This window comes from Toxotes jaculatrix, chromosome 13, assembly GCF_017976425.1.
Source record: "Toxotes jaculatrix isolate fToxJac2 chromosome 13, fToxJac2.pri, whole genome shotgun sequence".
NCBI classification, from domain to species: Eukaryota; Metazoa; Chordata; class Actinopteri; family Toxotidae; genus Toxotes; species Toxotes jaculatrix.
Window position 1 is genome coordinate 26,110,178 of NC_054406.1, and position 22,752 is coordinate 26,132,929.

Here is a 22,752-nt window from a genome sequence, read left to right on the forward strand (position 1 = left end):
GAAAGAAAAGCTTTTGCATGATCAAACACATTTTCTGAAAAATGGACAAAATTTCACAAATTTTGCCAGGGTATGTAAAATGTGATTTTCTGAAAAAAACTACACATATATTTTGTTGAGCTTATGTTTTCTTTTCTTTCTTTCCTTCTTTGCTTCTTTTTTCCGTCTTTCTGAAAACTTTCCGGCAAAGTTTCCTTGAAGGCACAATGGTACTCTGTGCTGGGCTGAATTCCACACTGATTGTTACTAATACTGTCATCTAATACTGTCTGTATACAGTATAAAGAGCTTTATTTCCAACATGGTACACCTCAGTCATACTACAGTAACAGCTATCTGTAATATATCCACACTTTGTAATTTGAGCCATCTGGATTCTTCCAATTGTGACTTTTGGAGCTGCATTTACCACTTTGCCTCATTCATGGCCTGTAACGTGCCTACTTGTAATTTGGATATTTCCTCAATGGCAAGTTGCTGATGTGGATTCAAGAAAATATTTTCTTCTTCCACTTAAAGAACTACAACCAACTGTGCTGAGCAAAGCACATGCACACAAAACACACACATACTCACTCCTGGACTTAAAATTGCTGCTATATGTGCAGCCTTTCTTCTTTTTATTTCTCTTACTGTTCAAACAGTGCACATAGTCACTTTGGTCATACTGTTTATAGTATTTATTATTATTGTTTCCTCTAATAATTTTCTTGGAGCCTTTATATTCTATCTGTATTATCTGTATATTCTGTATATTCTGAGTGCCTGTGCCCTATTGCATCTGCTCTTTGTTGCTGTAACAGTGTAATTTCCCCATTGTGGGAAAATTAAAGTTTTATCTTATCTTATCTTATCTTATCTACTGTATGAAAATGAAGGGCAGAGATGATGGAGGATTTCATTCTAACTCTTATTTTACTGCCATCAATTCAATTCAATTTATTCATTAATTATACAGCGCCTTACAGAGAAAGAGAGTTCTCTCTCTTTCTCTGTAAGGAATATACAGTATTCCCTTCTAAGTTATATTTTACAGTGTTCTGCGTTCTACTCTACAGAATTCTGATCTGTGTTCTCTTCTACAGCATTCTGTTCTACATCATTCTGTTCTTCTCTTAAATAAAGGATTCTCTTATCTCTTATCTTATCATTCTATTCTACAGTATTCTGTTCTGCGTTCTATTCTACAGTATTCTGTTCTACGTTCTCTTCTACAGCAATCCGTTCTACGTTCTATTCTACAGCATTCCGTTCTACATTCTATTCTACAGTATTCTATTCTGCGTTCTATTCTATAGCATTCTGTTCTGTGTTCTCTTCTACAGCATTCCGTTCTACGTTCTATTCTACAGCATTCCGTTCTACGTTCTGTGCTACAGTATTCTGTTCTGCGTTCTATTCTACAGTATTCTGTTCTGCGTTCTGTTCTACAGCATTCTGTTCTACGTTCTTTTCTACAGCATTCCGTTCTACGTTCTCTTCTACAGCATTCCGTTCTACATTCTATTCTACAGCATTCTGTTCTACGTTCTATTCTACAGCATTCCGTTTTACGTTCTATTCCACAGCATTCCGTTCTACGTTCTGTGCTACAGTATTCTGTTCTGCGTTCTATTCTACAGTATTCTGTTCTGCGTTCTGTTCTACAGCATTCTGTTCTACGTTCTTTTCTACAGCATTCTGTTCTACGTTCTCTTCTACAGCATTCCGTTCTACATTCTATTCTACAGCATTCTGTTCTACGTTCTATTCTACAGCATTCTGTTTTACGTTCTATTCCACAGCATTCCGTTCTATGTTCTATTCTACAGAATTCTGTTCTGCGTTCTATTCTACAGTATTCTGTTCTGCGTTCTATTCTACGGTATTCCGTTCTACGTTCTATTCTACAGCATTCCGTTGATGTGGATTTTTCTGCAGGCTGGGTGGCTGAACCCTGTCAATGGCCAGGTGAAGCAGAGCTCAGGCCCAGCTGAGGCCCCACACCTTCTTCTTGTACTCTTTTGTCTCCTGTAGAATTCAGGTTTTTCAGATCTTTAGTCAGAGTAAATGCACAGAGTCAATCAGAGGCTGGAGATCAGAGAAGTTGAGTCCAGGATGCTTTATTCCTCAATACAGAGTTCAAGAGCATGAGCAGTCCTGCAGGAACAACTGAAACTTAGTCAAATGTACATCATATTTTATATGGTGGGTTGCACCTGTTCTCAGGGACATGTCTGGGCGTGTTTTTGACATGTTTGGGCATGTCCCTTCCCATTTCCGTAATTAATATTAGCCAGTTTTTATCAGTGTCAACCACTTCCTCACTAAATCTTATTTTTCAGGTACTTGACAGGTCTGAGTTACAATGGTGTCTTTTTCTCCTTGGATGAGTTATAGGCTCCTCCCGTCGGATGTACCTTGGCCATATGTTGTTATCTAATGGTGTCAGGAAGTTTCATTATTAATTTTTAAAAACTGTCCAAGCAAATCTTATCTCAGTTTTACTCCTACATGCTTTAATAATAGCTCCCTCAAGGTTCAGCAGTGCTAGACAAAGAGTGATACACAAAACAGCTGGCGTCTGTCTAGATAGAGAGTGATACACAAAACAGCTGGTGTCTATCAGGTAAACAACCTGCGGAAATCCTCGTAAATCCCCATATTTCAGTGCACACTGTGAAACAAAGTATAGATAGGTATAGCATAAGCAAGTATTTAACAAAACAGCTCTACAGCATTCCGTTCTACGTTCTCTTCTACAGCATTCCGTTCTACATTCTATTCTACAGCATTCCGTTCTACGTTCTATTATACAGTATTCTGTTCTACGTTCTCTTCTACAGTATTCTGTTCTACGTTTTCTTCTACAGTATTCTACATTCTATTATACAGTATTCCCTTCTAATTTATATTTTACAGTGTTCTACATTCTATTCTACAGCATTCTGTTCTGCCTTCTCTTCTACAGTATTCTATGTTCTATTATACAGTATTCTCTTCTAAGTTCTATTTTACAGTATTCTGCATTCTATTCTATAGCATTCTGATCTGTGTTCTCTTCTACAGCATTCTGTTCTACGTTCTATTCTACAGCATTCCGTTCTACGTTCTATTCTACAGCATTCCGTTCTACGTTCTATTCTACAGTATTCCATTCTACGTTCTATTCTACAGCATTCCGTTCTATGTTCTATTCTACAGAATTCTGTTCTGCGTTCTTTTCTACAGTATTCTGTTCTGCGTTCTATTCTATTCTGTTCTATGTTCTATTCTACAGCATTCTGTTTTACGTTCTATTCTACAGCATTCTGTTCTACGTTCTGTTCTACAACATTCTGTTCTGTGTTCTCTTCTACAGCATTCTGTTCTACGTTCTCTTCTACAGCATTCCATTCTACGTTCTATTCTACAGTATTCTGTTCTGCGTTCTATTCTACAGTATTCCGTTCTACGTTCTATTCTACAGTATTCTGTTCTACGTTCTGTTCTACGTTCTCTTCTACAGTGTTCTACATTCTATTATACAGTATTCCCTTCTAAGTTATTTTTTACAGTGTTCTATGTTCTATTCTACAGCATTCTGTTCTGCGTTCTTTTCTACAGTATTCTGTTCTGCGTTCTATTCTACTCTGTTCTGTGTTCTATTCTACAGCATTCTGTTTTACGTTCTATTCTACAGCATTCTGTTCCACGTTCTGTTCTACAGCATTCTGTTCTACGTTCTGTTCTACAACATTCTGTTCTGTGTTCTCTTCTACAGCATTCTGTTCTACGTTCTCTTCTACAGCATTCCATTCTACGTTCTATTCTACAGTATTCCGTTCTGCGTTCTATTCTACAGTATTCCGTTCTACGTTCTATTCTACAGTATTCTGTTCTACGTTCTGTTCTACGTTCTCTTCTACAGTGTTCTACATTCTATTATACAGTATTCCCTTCTAAGTTATTTTTTACAGTGTTCTATGTTCTATTCTACAGAATTCTGTTCTACGTTCTATTCTACAGCGTTCTCTTCTGCGTTCTTTTCTACAGTATTCTATGCTCTATTATACAGTATTTTCTTCTAAGTTCTATTTTATAGCATTCTGCATTCTATTCTATAGCATTCCGTTCTGTGTTCTCTTCTACAGCATTCCGTTCTACGCTCTATTCTACAGTATTCTGTTCTACGTTCGGTTCTACAGTATTCTGTTCTGCGTTCTATTCTACAGTATTCTGTTCTACGTTCTATACTGCAGTATTCTGTTCTGCATTCTATTCTATAGTATTCTGTTCTACGTTCTATTCCACAGCATTCCGTTCTACGTTCTATTCTACAGCATTCTGTTCTGCGTTCTCTTCTACAGTATTCTATGTTCTATTATACAGTATTCTCTTCGAAGTTCTATTTTACAGTATTCTGCGTTCTATTCTATAGCATTCTGATCTGTGTTCTCTTCTACAGCATTCTGTTCTACGTTCTATTCTACAGCATTCCGTTCTACGTTCTATTCTACAGTATTCTGTTATATGTTCTGTTCCACAGCAGTCTGTTCTATGTTCTATTCTACAATATTCCGTTCTACGTTTTCTTCTACCGCATTCCGTTCTACGTTCTATTCTACAATATTCTGTTCTTCGTTCTCTTCTACAGCATTCCTTATATTGTAGTAACACTGTAGAGAGAGTTTTTTCTCTCTGTGGAGGGAAGAGAAAGAGAGATGAGAAAGAGAGAAGAGTAGAGAAGCAGAGAAAGAGAAAGTTCTTCTCTCCTCTTTCGTGGCGAAAGAGAAGGAGAGCAGCGCCGTCGTATAGGGGGGAAAGGTGATGACAATTATAAGGGCCCACAGCCCGCTAGGGCCCACACACAGCCCCCAGTAGCCTCTATGACAAAATGATTATGCATACACTGAACTAATATATATTCATACGAATGACTCAGAATTAAAACAAAGCCACAAGTCATACAATATTCTATTTTTAATAATTTCAATAACCCCCTTGGCCCCTTTTTAAAAAAATGGTTTGGTCCACACCGCTGTTCGTTCTTCCTCAAGTGAGCGGAGCGCGAGCGAACTCCAGCAGGGTTAGGATGGCCCCCAAAAAACACAAGTCCGGACACCAAAAAAGACTTGAGAAGGAGGCCAGGAGTAGGAGCAGCAGAGCAGGGGCCCAGGACATTAAAAACTTTTTTTTCTGTGAATGGCGAGAGTAAAACTACCGAGGGCGGCTGAAACAATTAGGCTACTTGTTCATTCATTTCTGTCTGTAACATTACGTTTGACGGGGCGCAGGCTGGAGCCTGCGTTAACTGTCATCTGGCCGCGCTACACTCTGGACAAGTCATCAGTTCATTTAAAAAAATAAAAAAGTCGCCAGTTCATTGTAGAGTAACGGTTCCTAGAGTAGCTATAACTGAACGTTACTAATTTAGGGGCTACAGTCAGTGACTATGTGTTTCACACATATCACTGTCGGACAGTGCTCCAGTATGCGCCCACTCAGAGGCTGCATTGAATTGTATTTTGACGCATTCAAGTTCTACTCAGTAATTATGAGCATCTGACGAAGGTCAGTTACGTTATCATGATGTGTTCAATGTGGTCTTGTAAAATGTGTTATTAGTGGGACATTTGAATTGCCTAAATACCAAGAAGTTAAATGTTCAAAGATTTGTTGTTGCTGTTTGTTTTCATAGCAATATAAAATAAAAGACACCATAATAGCTGACAACAACAAAGTAAAAAAGACTATTAAGAATTTTGGACAGTTTACACTGACTTTTGAATGTTTTAAAAAGATTTTTTGCCTGAGAAAGTGAAGCTGTCCACCTAGAGCTATGGTACTAAGAAGCCCATTTAGATTTTGTCCAAGAATAGGTTAGTTCTGCATTAGTTTTTCCATGAAACATAACATTTAATGTTTACAATATATATAATGGAACAATAAACCTTTATGCTCTGCTGCTCCAGAATCAGCAGAGGCTGCTTCATCTGAGTTTGACCCCACAGCAGATGCTCACTCCCAGCTGATGCCTTTGATGGTGAGTGAGTGATGTGAGGACTTCTCCAATCAGAAAGCCTGGATGAACAGCCACATCCGGTCATTCCTCAGAGTCCCTGACTCCGCCTTCAGGTCCGGCGATAGGGCATGGTACAGCGCCGCTAGAGCTGACCTGAAGAGGGGGATTGATGCACCACACCTTACTCTTTTACTCTTCATTCTCTAAGTCTTTTTCTTCCAAGTATTCAAGTCTTCTGAGAAGAAATTCACAAAGTCAATCAAGTACAGGAGATCAGAGAAGCTGAATCCAGAAAGCTTTATTCCTCAAAAACAGAGTTCAGAAGAGTGAGTTTCTCCTGCAGAAAAAACTGACTTTTACCATCTGTGCATCACTTTTTATATTGTAAATTGTAGGTCTGTTTCAGACCAAGGGGCATGTCTGACCTTGCCCTTTTTCCATTTCATTCAGAGTGTAATAGTATCTGTGACTTTACTGTAAACATTACATACAAACATTACGGCACATAACTTCATGTGCCACTCAAGAAAGCCTTTGTTGCTTTGAATATCATAGAAGTGTTGCTGAATGAAAAAAAGAACAAATACTGTATGTTGCTTATATGCAAAAGAGGGCGTTAAACCTACATATCATTTTTGGAGTATGGGTCTTTCAAAGATGGGAAAAGTGAAACAATCCCAAGGGCATGAAACTCTTTTGTTGCTTTACTAACAGCTCTCCTGCAAGCGGGATTTTTTTTATGTACATATTTTTTTATAAAAGGATACAGGATTAAGTTGAAGCCTCTTACCCTTCTTTTCCATGCATGTGAGCGACAATAATAACCAGTAACCGTGTGGTGGAATATTTCAAACTTCCAGTCTCTTCATACTCTTTAATCACAGTCATCTCTGCTGGGTTTGAGGTAAGAATTTGCTCCACATTCTAAAAAACTACACTTAGATCTATGTTGTAAGCAAATACATTCATCTAATACCTATTACATACATATTACTTGCATTTTTTAAGAATTATGTCTAATAAATAATGATTAAAATCTAGTTGTATACAAGTAGCAAGCACACTGTCCATCAAAGGCTGGCATCCAGAATCACTTGTGTCTCTGCTTAAAGTGCTTGAGACTGACAGTGTATCTGTCAGACTTGGAGAGGAGGAGCCTTCACACCCTTGCTGCAGGACACTTAGATCTGAAGATCACACACACACACAAGTATAAGGCAAATAAAATCTAAAGTCCAGCACATTAAAACTATATCACAGACCTGGCTGGATATTACCTGTCTCAAGACAAAACATTACCATTACCTATAACTCTGCTTACCACAAGTAGTGAGGGTCACATACTCTGTCAGGTCTGAACGATCAGCCAGGTTCATAGATGCTTCAGTAGATGGGAGGTCTGAAATGCAGACAACACATACAGCTTAATATGAACTGATTAAATACTGTACTTTGGAATTCTTATCATCCACTTCTCACAATCACATATTTTTGTCTGTGTCAAGATACAAATCTCTCAAAATATAAGTGCAGCAAAATATGAATGTTTAAATGTCCTACCATCATCACTGTAGATGAAAAACACAGATCTTTGAAACATCCTCATCCACCTCTGCTCCCTGTTGATCTGTGACTTTCAGTGTTGTAGTCTCTGGGATAAGAAACTTCTGCTGGACTATACCATAACAACTCCACGTTACAACATGTTTACATCTTTATTCATTTAATACTAAACATCTGACTGACCTGCACTGAGAAAATCTGAGAAGCAAGCCTCTTCCAGTTTAATGTCCTTCTTCTTCCCTCCATGTTGTACTTTGATCAACATGTTGGTTTGACATAAAGGAAGAAAATGTCATATGTCTGAGAATAACATGTTCAAGTTAAAATTCATCCCAACTACACACTGTTAAAATACACGTTTCTCACCGCTGTTCAAAACAGCAAGGCTACAGTTTATAAGCTCAACTGTTAGCATGCTAGCCAAAACTGACTTTACAGCTGCGTCAGCGCCGTTGAGCCGGAAATTATACTCTTAAAACACCGACATGCGGTTGCATTGTTGGATGGTTATTTCCAAAACAGTATTAATTACCTTCAAGATGCACGTCGTCATTAATTTGTGAAGCTTATCAAACAGTTTGTCATTACCGTCATACAGACACATCACACGCCACAGACAGTATGGCCGACATTAACGTTTGAGTGAAAGCTAACAGCTCCACAATGGCAGCTAAGGACAGTTAGCTAACTAATGCTGCGGGAGCTACTTGCTCTAAATAATGGAGAAAAAGCAATGGGGTTACGTTCAACATCAAGTTCGCAGTCATTAGCGGTTCTATGTAAGTAGATAAAGTGAGAACAATGACAAAATATCACACATTTAAAGTACTTTCTGATAAAAATCATGCTCTTACCAGCCTTGTGACGACGTTCCTTGTGCTGCTCATGCCGCGATAAAATGCGTTGTGAACTCCAGGGGCAGAGTTAAAACCAGATCCTGAACACCAGGGAATAAACTCCAAAATTCAACTCGGCCTGGGTGTACACCTTAACACAAACTGTAGTCAGAGTTATAAAATAAACTCCAGACATGTAACTCTTTCACACTTTTTTGCCTGACTCCAGATTTTAGTACTTTGTGAATTTGCTGTGTGTTAGTACATGTAGTTGTGTACAGTTCAGCTGCTGCTGTCCTTGGTGCTGAATTCACCAACCCAGCTGAATGGTCCTGAGTGCTTATTGTTGTAATTCATTTGGTATTTTGGAGAAGATTGAATATCATTAGTATGAGTTATGTTTTGGTTAGTGTTAGGCTTTCAGTTATGATGGTTAAGGTTAGGTTAGGTTAAGGGGCAAGGGAATGCATTATGGTAACATGTGTCCTCACAACTATAGTAAGACAAGTGTGTGTGTGTGTGTGTGTGTGTGTGTGTGTGTGTGTGTGTGTGTGTGTGTGTGTGTGTGTGTGTGTGTGTGCGTGCGCGCGAGCGTTTGTTTGTCCTTTGATGCCTTTGATGTATCAAGATTCTACATTCTGATGTCACAGGCTGCAGTAAGTGGACACACAGCCAGAGACAAGTTCAGAAGTCAAACAGGAGCAGAAACAGTTGGACTGGACAGGACTTGCTCATGATTTAGGAAGAAAGAAGCACTCAGATATTTCTGCACAATTATTGACCAATTACTGAGCCCGAAGAGCTCAGTTTAGACCCCGGATAGCTCAGTCGGTAGAGCATTAGACTTTTAATCTGGGGGTTCAAGTCCCCGTTTTGGGGGCAGCCGTGGCACAGCAAGTTGAGCTTTGGACTTTGGACCGCCCAGAGATCGGAGGGTCGCTGGTTCAATTCCTCGACCAAGCACAGTGGATACGCACAATGAATATGGATATGGTGAAGGAGCAATGCACCAATCTACCCCAGCTCCCCGGGCTCCTTATACAGAGCGTCTCTAGTGCATGTGCATATGTGTTTCGTTCACTTTGTGTGAGTAAAATGCAGAGAATAAATTCCCCCAGCTTGAGGGGAATAAAGGATTAAAACTTAAAACTATCCAAGGAAGAAGCTACTGCTGTTACAAGGACAAGAGGAAACTACAGGAAAGTCCAGATCACCTCCAAGGTTTTCAGTAAGTCAAAACCTTTTTTAGATGATGTCAGTGTTTCAGTTCAGTGGGATGTTTGTTAAATTGGCATGATGTCTAATCACACAAGAACTTCAGCCCAAAGATTTCAGGACATGTTCAATTTATTTATGCTGATTGTATCTGTGAGATTTTAATAATGTCAACTTAGGTTTCCATTTTTTTGTTTCAAAACATTATGGTTTGTGTTAAAGGAAAAGTGCCTATTTTTTGTTTTACAAGTTTGTCTTTTTATGTAAATTGAAATCATTTGTGGTTGTTGCTTTGGATCCTCCTAAATGATGGAGCATAAAATCCACAGTCCATGTCCTGTGTAAAAGGGACTTCCAAAGTTCAAAAGAAGAAAAAATGAGGCTTCAGCAGTCTGACTTATATAGTTGAAACAGGCGTCCTCCAAGTCTTTTTATCATTTATATTGAAGATCAACCACCAGTGCTTTGCATGTGGAACAGTAGTTTGCCTGCAGCCACAGATCCAGACTCACCAGCCCTGGAAGTGGAAGAACCCGCAGAGACGAGAAAGCACAACACCATGGGAGAGAGAAGAAGCCAAGTTAGTAACATACATTAATGGGATATGAATGTGTACAGATGGAGAGGGAGAGGAGGAGAGATGGCTGCACTGCTGCTGTGACCCGGCTTGGTAACACAGCCGGCCATTGCCAACTCTTAATATTCTCCTCTCCTTAGCTGTGTCTTCAGTAGCTAAACTTGTGTATCTATGCTGAAGATTAGAGAGAAAGCTCTGTTCTAAAACGTCTCTCTGTTTTCAGCTCTCAGGACTTTTGCAGCTTCTACCTCAGTCTCTACAGTTTGGAGTTTAGTCTCACTCCTGTGCTCTTGTTTGTACTTTGGGATATCAGCCTTATGTCACTGTTTACTGATCAATTACAGCCATATCAGAGCTGTGTTATGTTACTGATAATGCAAACCAAACTTTTCCTGCTTAACAGTGAAAAAGATAATTCAAAGAACTCTGAAATATCACATTCAGTGTGCAGCTCACACTGTTGGTGGTTGGGGTCTTCAGACTCCCTGAAAGCTGACATACAGTATTAGTTGAAGAAGGTAGTATTTTTATTTTGGATGAAACACATCCAGGTGTATCACTGTCCCTGTATAGTGTGCTGACTTTCTAAATGTACCTCGGACATGTTTTAAGACTCAGGAAGATTGTGCTTTCCAGTTTGCAGCCTCTAAACTTTGGAATAATCTCCCAGTAAGTCTGAGGTGTGTGGACTCTGTGGACTCTTTCACAAAGCAGATACAACTCCATCTGTTCAGACAGGTTTTTAGGTAACGTAGTATTTTATGTTTACACTTGTGTTCTATATCTGCTCCCCTCTTGTATTTTATCTGCTGTTCTTATTGTTTTATTTATTTATTTGTTTCTCTCTCTCTTTGACTGTGAAGCAGTTTGTGACTAGATTAGAGCCTTTGTGGAGGCAGAGTGATGAGTCTGTACTTTAAATGAAAACTGGGATTGTGGAAAAAATCTTCTTACCTAAAAATACAAACCGTTCATCCTGCTTCATCCTGTGTCCTCGACAGACTTGAAACTAATCTCACTTAAGGTCTCACTGTTCTGCCAGTTTACTTCTGCAGTTGAGACCAAACCTCATAACTCAAAGTGAATCTCTGAGCACAGACATGTTCAAATATACAGACTGCATATGAAGTTCAATAAGGAAACATTTACAGTGACACTGAGGCAATAAATTCAAATCTTATACCAACAGCCTGTAAAAGAAACAGTGTTCTCCTGTTGGCTTTTTAATTAGCTCTTGAATTTAATGCTTTATCAGTGACATGATTGTCAGTTGTTAACAGTGTTGGGCACGTTACTTTGAAAAACTAATTAGTTATAGTTACTAGTTACTTCTCACAAAAAGTAACTGAGTTACTCCACTATAAAAGTAAGTAGTTACCAGGGAAAGTAACTACTTCATTACTTTTTTAAAGTTTAAAAATGTCAAAGATTTGGATTTTTTTTTCAGAACAGGTTTCACAAGCCAGGTGCATAGAGTAGAACAGCAAAGTCGGGTACCTGCACAGAGGCTTTAATATTTATTGCACCTTAAAAGACACAACTGGTACAACTGTACTTCAAGAATTTTCTTCATCAGAAAAGTAAACAGCAAAATAAAACTCTAGCACATATAGTAATAGTACTGAAAGTAATAGCAATAGTACTGTACTGTAATAGTACTGAAATTTCTTGAACAAATCCAACTTTAATTCCTTAGCATTCATTCCTTCATCTATCCATCCTCCTTCCTAACACTCATCCATGCACGCATTGTGCTCCTGATTTCAAGTAATCTGCGACTTGACTTTCAGCAGTAGCAGAAGTGTCATCCTCGTCATCAAAGGCAAAGAACTCATCCTCTATGGTTGAGTTGGGATGTGTTGGTGTGCTGGTAGTACCTGTTTGCTGGTCTTCGTCTCGAGCACCTTTATGAGCATATTTTTTTAAGAAAACATTTTACATTATAATTTTTACATAATGTATGGATGTATTTAACATATTTAAAAATAAATACTATAGTTCTTACTGTAACAATTGCCTCTGGAAGGTCAACAAGAATTTGCAGGCCACTCTTCAGCTCCAGGGTCTTGAACACCAATGTCTCCAGCGTGGGTAAGAGAGTACCATGGAAACAGTTGTCCTCTCCCTGAAGAATGTCTAGGGCTACTGTTAGTGGCTTCATTGTCATACAGTACTCCCTGAGGAACTGATGCTCTCTTTCTGTAATGGCTTTTAACCCAAACTTGGATGATATGGTGTTCAGCTCGACTATAGGGATCTCACAGATTCGAGCAAGGGCATCATTAAAAGAGTTCCATCTCGTAGTGCAAGGGACTATCAGCTTTCTTACAATGACTTCATCCACAGTCTCTGCAGCCACTGTCGAACAGCTAGCCTTGTTCCATAAGGCTGTGCATTTTGCTGTAGCACTTCTGTATACTGCTTTCATTTCTGGTCTTGACAGAATCCACTTATCAACATCAGTACATGAAACAAGGTTTAATGTGTGTGATGTACATCTCTGATGTGGTGGCAAAGTAATCACATCATCATCACTGTCATCACCAACACTGTTTTGCAAGACATCATTAATGTTTATAAAAGTCACCTCATCCTCCTCATCCTCAGAGTCATCTTCCTCGACTGGCTGATACTTTTTAAAGGCCTTGACAAAATTAGAGCCATTATCTGTGACAGTTGATGTTATTTTGTGGGAAATTCCATAGGATGAGTGAATATTATCGAGCTCAGTTGCAATACTGTCGTGAGTATGACGGCCCTTGAATCGTCTGCATGCCAGGGCAGCTTTACTTCGTTCCATGCTTTCTGGATGTATCCAATGCGCAGTAACATCCAGATAGCTTTGGTTATGTGCAGTCCAGATATCTGTAGTTGTAGAGATATGTTCTAATTGTTCAAATTCTTTTTTGAGCTCGATGTTCATTTTAGCGTACTCTGCATCAATATATTTAGAAAATGTCTTTCTACACGGCGGACCGGATCCTCCTCTCATCGGTATTTTGCCCATGAGGGCTCTGAATGAGTTTTCCACAACATATCTGCCTATCAATTTATTAAGTTCCGTCTGTGTCACAAGTTTTTGTGGAACTGGAGCAGAACAATCCAGCTGTTGCTGCTTGGATGGCGTGGTGCCGTGTTCTCCGGAGCTCACGTTAACAACACCTGGCCTGCTATCATTACCAGTGTCGACAGCGTTTTTGGCCAAAAGTTTAGTAGAAGCGTGTGCAGTCGAGAGATGCTTCATTAAATTAGAGTTGCTTACACAGGACGTGGACAAACCCTTTGCTCTGGGACACAATGTACACTCAACATGTACATTTTTACCTTTTACCTCGATAAAGTTAAAGTAGTGCCTGTATTTCCACCTCGAAAATGTCGTCTTTCCCTGTGACTCCGGACTCGCCATCTCTGATAGTTCGTGTGTGTGTGTTTCTATGTGCTGGGTTTGTGTGCAAACACCCGCCCACCTGATGTCTGTGGTTGGCTTAACATAAAATCTTACTCCAATCATCATTACTTATGCGGTTAACCCTCGTCCCCCCTCACTAAAGGGGGAAGAAACACACACACATTTGGAGCTCCTGTGTCTGTGTGAGCCAAGTGGGATGGCCACTTTGTAGCTTCAGTAACTTGTAGTAACGGCATGTTGGTAATGGTAACGGCATTCTAACGATAGAAAAAGTAATTAGTTAGATTACCCGTTACTAAAAAAAGCAACAGCGTTAGTAACGGCGTTTATTTTAACTCCGTTATTACCATCACTGCTAACAGACATCTATCCATGGTAGCAAATTCAAACAGGGCTTAAAAACTGATTTGTTCATCTGAACCACTAATAAAGTGATGCTAACTCACTGATAAACATTTTATTTTCTAACAACCATTTCATAGTTTAAAAGAAGCAGCAAAAAGTTTGCTTTGCATTAGTAGTAACATAACAGCTGTGATGTGGCTGAAAATGATCAGTAAACAGTGAAATAAGGCTGATATCTGAAAGTCCAAACTGGAACAGAGGAGTGAAAGTAAACCCCAGATCACAGAGGTTCAGGTAGAAGCTGCAAAAGTCTTTAGAGCTGAAAACAGAGAGAATTAAGAACAGAGCTTTCTCTCTAGTCTACAGCACAGACACACAGGAGTGTAGCGACTGCAGACACAGCTAAAGGGAGGAGAATGTCATAGGTTGGCAATGGTCAGCTCTGCTACCAAGCAGGACCAACACAGTGCAATTTGGCACAGCTACCCTGCTAACTCCTGTGAGGCTGTAATGGAAATGCATGCCATCACAGCTTATGTGCTAATGGAAAAAACCCCATAATATCCTAATTTTCAGGGCACCTCTGTAACAACCTTAAGCTTCTGAAGACCTTTTAGTGTCTTTTAGTGCAGAATGTCCTCTCTGTGTTTCCATCTCTCCACCACAGCTTTGCAAGGAAACATCAGGTGTAGAAACACAAAGAGGGGAATTTTGGACTAAAAATACCTGGAAGATAGAAACTTGATCTACTCAGACTGTTGAAGCCTCATGTTTGCTTCTTTTCAACTCTGGAAGTCAACTTTTCCACAGGACAGGGACTGTGGATTTTATGCTCCATCATTTCCATTAGAATTTCTTTAGAAAGGATCTTGTTGCAGACAGTACAGACTTCCTAGAAATCCTTTCCTTTAACACAAACTACAGTGCATCACACCAAAACAAAGTTAAGAGGTTAAGCAGCCATGAAAATTTCTCACAATCATGATCAGCATTTTAAAAAACTCAATATTGTCCATGAATGATAAGCTCACAATCAAACCACTGGGCTTATGGGTATGATTACTTGTCGTTTCACAAACATATCATTTGGACAAAACATTTCAAAACATTAACTTCTGAACTAAACACTGACATGAACTACTAACATGTACTGACTTACTGAAAACCTTGGAGCTGATCTGGACTTTCCTGTAGTTTCCTCTTGTCCTTGTAACAGCAGTAGCTCCTCCCTTCCTTGTCAATAATTGTGCAGAAATATCTGAGTGCTTCTTTCTTCCTAAATCATGAGCAAGTCCTGTCCAGTCCAACTGTTTCTGCTCCTGTTTGACTTCTGAACTTGTCTCTGGCTGTGTGTCCACTTACTGCAGCCTGTGACATCAGGATGTAGAATGTTGATACATCAAAGGCATCAAAGGACAAACACACACACACACACACACACACACACACACACACACACACACTCACACACACACATACTGGTACCTATGTATTTGTGAGGACACTTGCTGACATAATGCATTCCCTATCTCTTACCCTAACTCTAACCGAAACTCAATTTTAACCCTGAAACCAAGTCTTAACCCTCAAACAGCAACATGAACACAGATGGAAACACTGCAGAGCTGCTTTGGATGGTTTAACAGGTAGAGATCATCAAATAATGGAATGACCTGATACCTTCATCTGTTTCCATAAACACATGGAGGAAATCTCCCAAACACAAACTTAACCACAATGTGATTCACAGTTAACAAACACACTTGCATGTAAACTCTCACACCAGCATAAAAATAAGTCATTTAACTTTCACCATCAGCTTCCTACTTGATTCAGGTGACAGGTGTAACTGTTATCTCAGTGTGATGCAGAGAAGAGACCAACATACAGCAGGAAACTGTGGATTTAAGGTCTAACAACACAAGACAAGTTGAACAAGATCTAAAAGAAACATGAGTCAAAATGATTGAAGGAGGACTTATTATGGACTGACAGGAGACAGAAAGACACTTTCCAGTCATTTCTACCAGCAGTCAGCAGACAAACACTCATGAGAGCAGCTTTACACCTCACTCTGACAAAAGAGACACAGCCCAGTTCAGCCTCTGCACAGCTCTGAAGGACAAACACTGCTGTGACTGTAATTAAGAGGCAACATACTATGATTCACATTAACAACTGACAATCATATCACTAATAAAACATTAAATTCAATAGCTAATTAAAAAGCCAACAGGAGAACAGCCTGTTTCTTTTACAGGCTGATGGTATAAGATTTGAATTTATTGTCTCAGTGTCACTGTAAATGTTTCCTTATTGAACTTCATATGCAGTCTGTATATTTGAACATGTCTGTGCTCAGAGATTCACTTTGAGTTATGAGGTTTGGTCTCAACTGCAGAAGTAAACTGGCAGAACAGTGAGACCTTAAGTGAGATTAGTTTCTTTGTGAGCTCATTATCAAGTGTGTCGAGGACACAGGATGAAGCAGGATGAACGCTTTGTATTTTTAGGTAAGAAGATTTTTTCCACAATCCCAGTTTTCATTTAAAGCACAGACTCATCACTCTGCCTCCACAAAGGCTCTAATCTAGTCACAAACTGCTTCACAGTCAAAGAGAGAGAAACAAATAAATAAAACAATAAGAACAGCAGATAAAATACAAGAGAGGAGCAGATATAGAACACAAGTGTAAACATAAAATACTACGTTACCTAAAAACCTGTCTGAACAGATGGAGTTGTATCTGCTTTGTGAAAGAGTCCACAGAGTCCACACACCTCAGACTTACTGGGAGATTATTCCAAAGTTTAGAGGCTGCAAACTGGAAAGCACAATCTTCCTGAGTCTTAAAACATGTCTGAGGTACATTTAGAAAGTCAGCACACTATACAGGGACAGTGATACACCTGGATGTGTTTCATCCAAAATAAAAATACTACCTTCTTCAACTAATACTGTATCAGCTTTCAGGGAGTCTGAAGACGCCAACCACCAACAGTGTGAGCTGCACACTGAATGTGATATTTCAGAGTTCTTTGTATTAACTTTTTCCCAGTTAAGCAGGAAAAGTTTGGTTTGCATTATCAGTAACATAACACAGCTCTGATATGGCTGTAATTGATCAGTAAACAGTGACATAAGGCTGATATCCCAAAGTACAAACAAGAGCACAGGAGTGAGACTAAACTCCAAACTGTAGAGACTGAGGTAGAAGCTGCAAAAGTCCTGAGAGCTGAAAACAGAGAGACGTTTTAGAACAGAGCTTTCTCTCTAATCTTCAGCATAGATACACAAGTTTAGCTACTGAAGACACAGCTAAGGAGAGGAGAATGTTAAGAGTTGGCAATGGCCAGCTGTGTTACCAAGCCGGGTCACAGCAGCAGTGCAGCCATCCCCTACTACCCTGGAACATTGTGCTCCCAGAATGCAGGTTTACTTGTGGTTCCTAAAGTCTCCAATAGAGAGAATGGGAGGCAGAGCCCTCAGATATCAGGCTCCTCTACTGTGGAACCATCTACTAGTTTGGGTCTTGGAGGCAGACGCCCTCTCCATGTTTAAGAGGAGGCTTCAAACTTTCCCTTTTGATGAACCTTATAGTCAGAGCTGAGTAAGGCTTTCCTCAATGAGCCACTAGTTATGCTGCTATAGGTCTACACTGCTGGAAGACTTCCCATGATGCACTGATTTCCTCTCTCCTCCTCTCCCTCTCCATCTGTACACATTCATATCCCATTAATGTATGTTACTAACTTGGCTTCTTCTCTCTCTCATGGTGTTGTGCTTTCTCGTTTCTGCAGTTACTTCCACCTCCAGAGCTGCAGAGTCTCCAGCTGACTATGGGCAAGAGGCGGACACCCACACACGCACACACTCACACCTACGGGCAGTTTAGAGTAGCCAATTAACCTAACCCATGCATGTTTTTGGGATTGTGGGAGGAAGCCGGAGTACCCGGAAATAACCCACGCAGGCACAGGGAGAACATGCAAACTCCACACAGAAGAGCCCAGACCAGGGTTCGAATCTGGAACCCTCCTGCTGTGAGGCGACAACAACTGCGCCACCGTGCCGCTCTGTTTTTGAACATTTGAAGTGTAAAGGACAAACTTGAAAAAAAAAATAGGCACCTTTCCTTTAACACAAACCATAATGCTTTGAAGCAAAAAATGGAAAAAAGTTGACAATATGAAAATCTAACAGATACAATCAGCATAAATAAACAACAAACACATCCCACTGAACTGAAACACTGACATCAACTAAAAAAGGTTTTGACTTACTGAAAACCTTGGAGGTGATCTGGACTTTCCTGTAGTTTCTTCTTGTCCTTGTAACAGCAGTAGCTCCTCCCTTCCTCGTCAATAATTGTGCAGAAATATCTGAGTGCTTCTTTCTTCCTAAATCATGAGCAAGTCCTGTCCAGTCCAACTGTTTCTGCTCCTGTTTGACTTCTGAACTTGTCTCTGGCTGTGTGTCCACTTACTGCAGCCTGTGACATCAGGCTGTAGAATGTTGATACATCAAAGGCATCAAAGGACAAACACACACACACACACACACACACACACACACACACTCTCTCTCTCTCTCTCTCTCTCTCTCTCTCTCTCTCTCTCTCTCTCTCTATTTTCTTACTATAGTTGTGAGGACACATGTTACCATAATGCATTCCCTTGCCCCTTAACCAAACCTAACCTTAACCATCATAACTGAAAGCCTAACACAAACCAAAACATAATCCATACTAATGATATTCAATCTTCTCAAAAATACCAAATGAATTACAACAATAAGCACTCAGGACCATTCAGCTGGGTTGGTGAATTCAGCACCAAGGACAGCAGCAGCTGAACTGTACACAACTACATGTACTAACACACAGCAAATTCACAAAGTACTAAAATCTGGAGTCAGGCAAAAAAGTGTGAAAGAGTTACATTTCTGGAGTTTATTTTATAACTCTGACTACAGTTTGTGTTAAGGTGTACACCCAGGCCGAGTTGAATTTTGGAGTTTATTCCCTGGTGTTCAGGATCTGGTTTTAACTCTGTCCCTGGAGTTCACGACGCATTTTATCGCGGCATGAGCAGCACAAGGAACGTCGTCACAAGGCTGGTAAGAGCATGATTTTTATCAAAAAGTACTTTAAATGCGTGATATTTTGTCATTGTTCTCACTTTATCTACTTACATAGTACCGCTAATGACTGTGAACTGATGTTGAACATAACCCCATTGCTTTTACTTCATTATTTAGAGCAAGTAGCTCCCGCAGCATTAGTTAGCTAACTGTCCTTAGCTGCCATTGTGGAGCTGTTAGCTTTCACTCAAACGTTAATGTCGGCCATACTGTCTGTGGCGTGTGATGTGTCTGTATGACGGTAATGACAAACTGTTTGATAAGCTTCACAAATTAATGACGACGCGCATCTTGAAGGTAATTAATACTGTTTTGGAAATAACCATCCAACAATGCAACCGCATGTCGGTGTTTTAAGAGAATAATTTCCGGCTCAACGGCGCAGACGCAGCTGAAAAGTCAGTTTTTGCTAGCATGCTAACAGTTGAGCTTATAAACTGTAGCCTTGCTGTTTTGAACAGTGGTGAGAAACGTGTATTTTAACAGTGTGTAGTTGGGATAAACTTTAACTTGAACATGTTATTCTCAGACATATGACATTTTCTTCCTTTATGTCAAACCAACATGTTGATCAAAGTACAACATGGAGGGAAGAAGAAGGACATTAAACTGGAAGAGGCTTGCTTCTCAGATTTTCTCAGTGCAGGTCAGTCAGATGTTTAGTATTAAATGAATAAAGATGTAAACATGTTGTAACGTGGAGTTGTTATGGTATAGTCCAGCAGAAGTTTCTTATCCCAGAGACTACAACACTGAAAGTCACAGATCAACAGGGAGCAGAGGTGGATGAGGATGTTTCAAAGATCTGTGTTTTTCATCTACAGTGATGATGGTAGGACATTTAAAAATTCATATTTTGCTGCACTTATATTTTGAGAGATTTGTATCTTGACACAGACAAAAATATGTGATTGTGAGAAGTGGATGATAAGAATTCCAAAGTACAGTATTTAATCAGTTCATATTAAGCTGGATGTGTTGTCTGCATTTCAGACCTCCCATCTACTGAAGCATCTATGAACCTGGCTGATCGTTCAGACCTGACAGAATATGTGACCCTCACTACTTGTGGTAAGCAGAGTTATAGGTAATGGTAATGTTTTGTCTTGAGACAGGTAATATCCAGCCAGGTATGTGATATAGTTTTAATGTGCTGGACTTTAGATTTTATTTGCCTTATACTTGTGTGTGTGTGATCTTCAGATCTAAGTGTCCAGCATCAAGGGTGTGAAGGCTCCTCCTCTCCAAGACTGATACACTGTCAGTCTCAAGCACTTTAAGCAGAGACACAAGTGATTCTGGATGCCAGCCTTTGATGGACAGTGTGCTTGCAAAAAATGTAATTGTTTTCCAACTTGTATACAACTAGATTTTAATCATTATTTATTAGACATAATTCCTAAAAAATGAAATATGTACAGGTATTAGATGACTGTATTTGCTTATAACATAGATCTAAGTGTAGCTGTAAATATGTTTATAATGTTTTCTTTTCACACGGTTACTGGTTAATATTATTGTCGCTCACATGCATGGAAAAGAAGGGTAAGAGGCTTCAACTTAATCCTGTATCCATTTTAATAAAAACAGACAAAAATTGTAAGAGATTTTTTTCCTGCTTGCAGGAGAGTAAAGCAACAAAAGAGTCGGGATTGTTTCACTTTTCTCATCTTTGAAAGACCCATACTCCAAAAATGATATGTAAGTTTAACTCCCTTTTTTGCATATAAGCAACATACAGTATTTGTTCTTGAGACAGCTTTTTTCTCTTTCAGGAACTTCTATGATATTCAAAGCAACAAAGGCCCTAACCCTTTTCAGCAGAGGTTGCTTCAAGGTTCCTTGAAAAATGGAACAGCAGTTTTAAAGGTAAAGTTATCAAGGAGGCAGGAACCTGAAAGAGACGTCTCTCTTAAAACAACAACTGAAAGCTGCCTTGAATGAAGGATCTGACACTGCTGATGAAGCAGGTACAGTTATCATCAGAATAGTAATGCAGTTATGTGAGTCGTCCAACAGTCGTCAGTTTACTGTGTTTTTATTGATTTATTTTACAAAAGCATCTCTGAGTCTAAATAGGCCACTTAAGTCTGCAGTTAAGATACAGTGTGAGGGCTGAACATTGCTTTGCTCTCCAGCACAGATTTATAATGACTGGGCCATTAATAGTTGTTATATGTGTATATGTTTAAGATCATAGTAAAACCATTAGAACAATGCACAGAGCAATATCATAAACACACTACTTAATATATATAATGAGTGTGAAAGTACTTTTCACTCTGTCCCCAGAGTGGGACAGCAACATGGCTTCTCTTCTGGTGCTGCTTCATCTTCTCGCTCCACAACCAGCTGGAAGAAAGCGTCCCACAAAGATCAGCGTCGGAGAGGCAACGGATCATCTGGTAAAATTTCAGAAGGTTTGTCATAACTTCCAAATACTGTAGATGTTGCTGAGTTTTATAAACACATTTTTGTAAACATATTTCTCTTGTTTCAGTCATCCCAAAGCCTTGAGGATCATCTCCTGACCACTGAAGGAACCCATCAGCCATATCTTCTTACCACAGGAACTTCAAAGACCCAGGTTTTCACCTTTTATATTGTCATGGACAAAAAGCTTCTGTCATGTCAGTCATGTACATCCTTTGGTGCTTTTGATGAGCTGTTCAAGTCACATTTTGTTTTCGGTGTGAAGTATGATGATGCTCTCTCCAGCCTGTACACATTTTTGCAGACAGCTCTGTACAATATTGATACACCTGAAGAATCTCCCAGAGTAAAAGAGCTCAGAGCAAAGCTGTTAAACAAACCATAAGTAGCTTATTTAGCCAAACTGTTGAGATGTTTCCTCTGTAATTCATCCTTTGGTTCAGTGTTGCTTTTGTTCAGGAACCTCAAATGAATTCATGTCATGTATCCAGGTAAAAGTCTCTCTAGTTATTGTGGATTCAGGAGACATCTCATTAAGATACACAGCTCCATTGATAACACAAGTGTGTCTAACCAGATCCCTTTCAACAACGACACAGAGACAGTAAACAATTCTCAGTCTGTCACTGATGAAATACTTCATCTCATTTCCAAAATACTGAAGCAGCTCCTTCAGGTTCTTCTCACAACAAAGACATGTGCTTCAGTTATAGCCAAGCTTTTGGGGAGTGGTGAACCAAATACTGTAGTTCTTTCTACAACTGAAACTTTAGAGGAATCTGTCAAGCAGGTTATCAAGCAGCTATCACTGGGAATGCCTGTCCTTAAAAGCAGTTGAGTCTGGTCCAGTTAAAATGTGTTCAGTTGAAACACTGGATTTTTCTGAAGATATAACAGCATCTCTTCACCTTGATTGTGAAGCCATCGTCTGTGTCACACAGTGGGTGAAATGCTGTGGAGCTGAGTATCGTGTTGGACTCTTTGTGTGCACTGGTACTGATGAAAACATGCCACTGTTCAGCAAAATAACATCAATCATTTTGCACAAAGTGTTTTTTGTTTTGATTGAGCATGAAACTTGTTTCCATGATCACTTCCATGCTTTCCAAGTGAGTGACACTACACAGAGTGAACTGATTCTAGAAAGGGAGAGATTAAGATATTACAAATGGTTTGATGCTCAGATGTCATATGGTTGTGATTCATAATGTTATGTTGTATCAGACAGTTGCATAATCTGATTTCTAA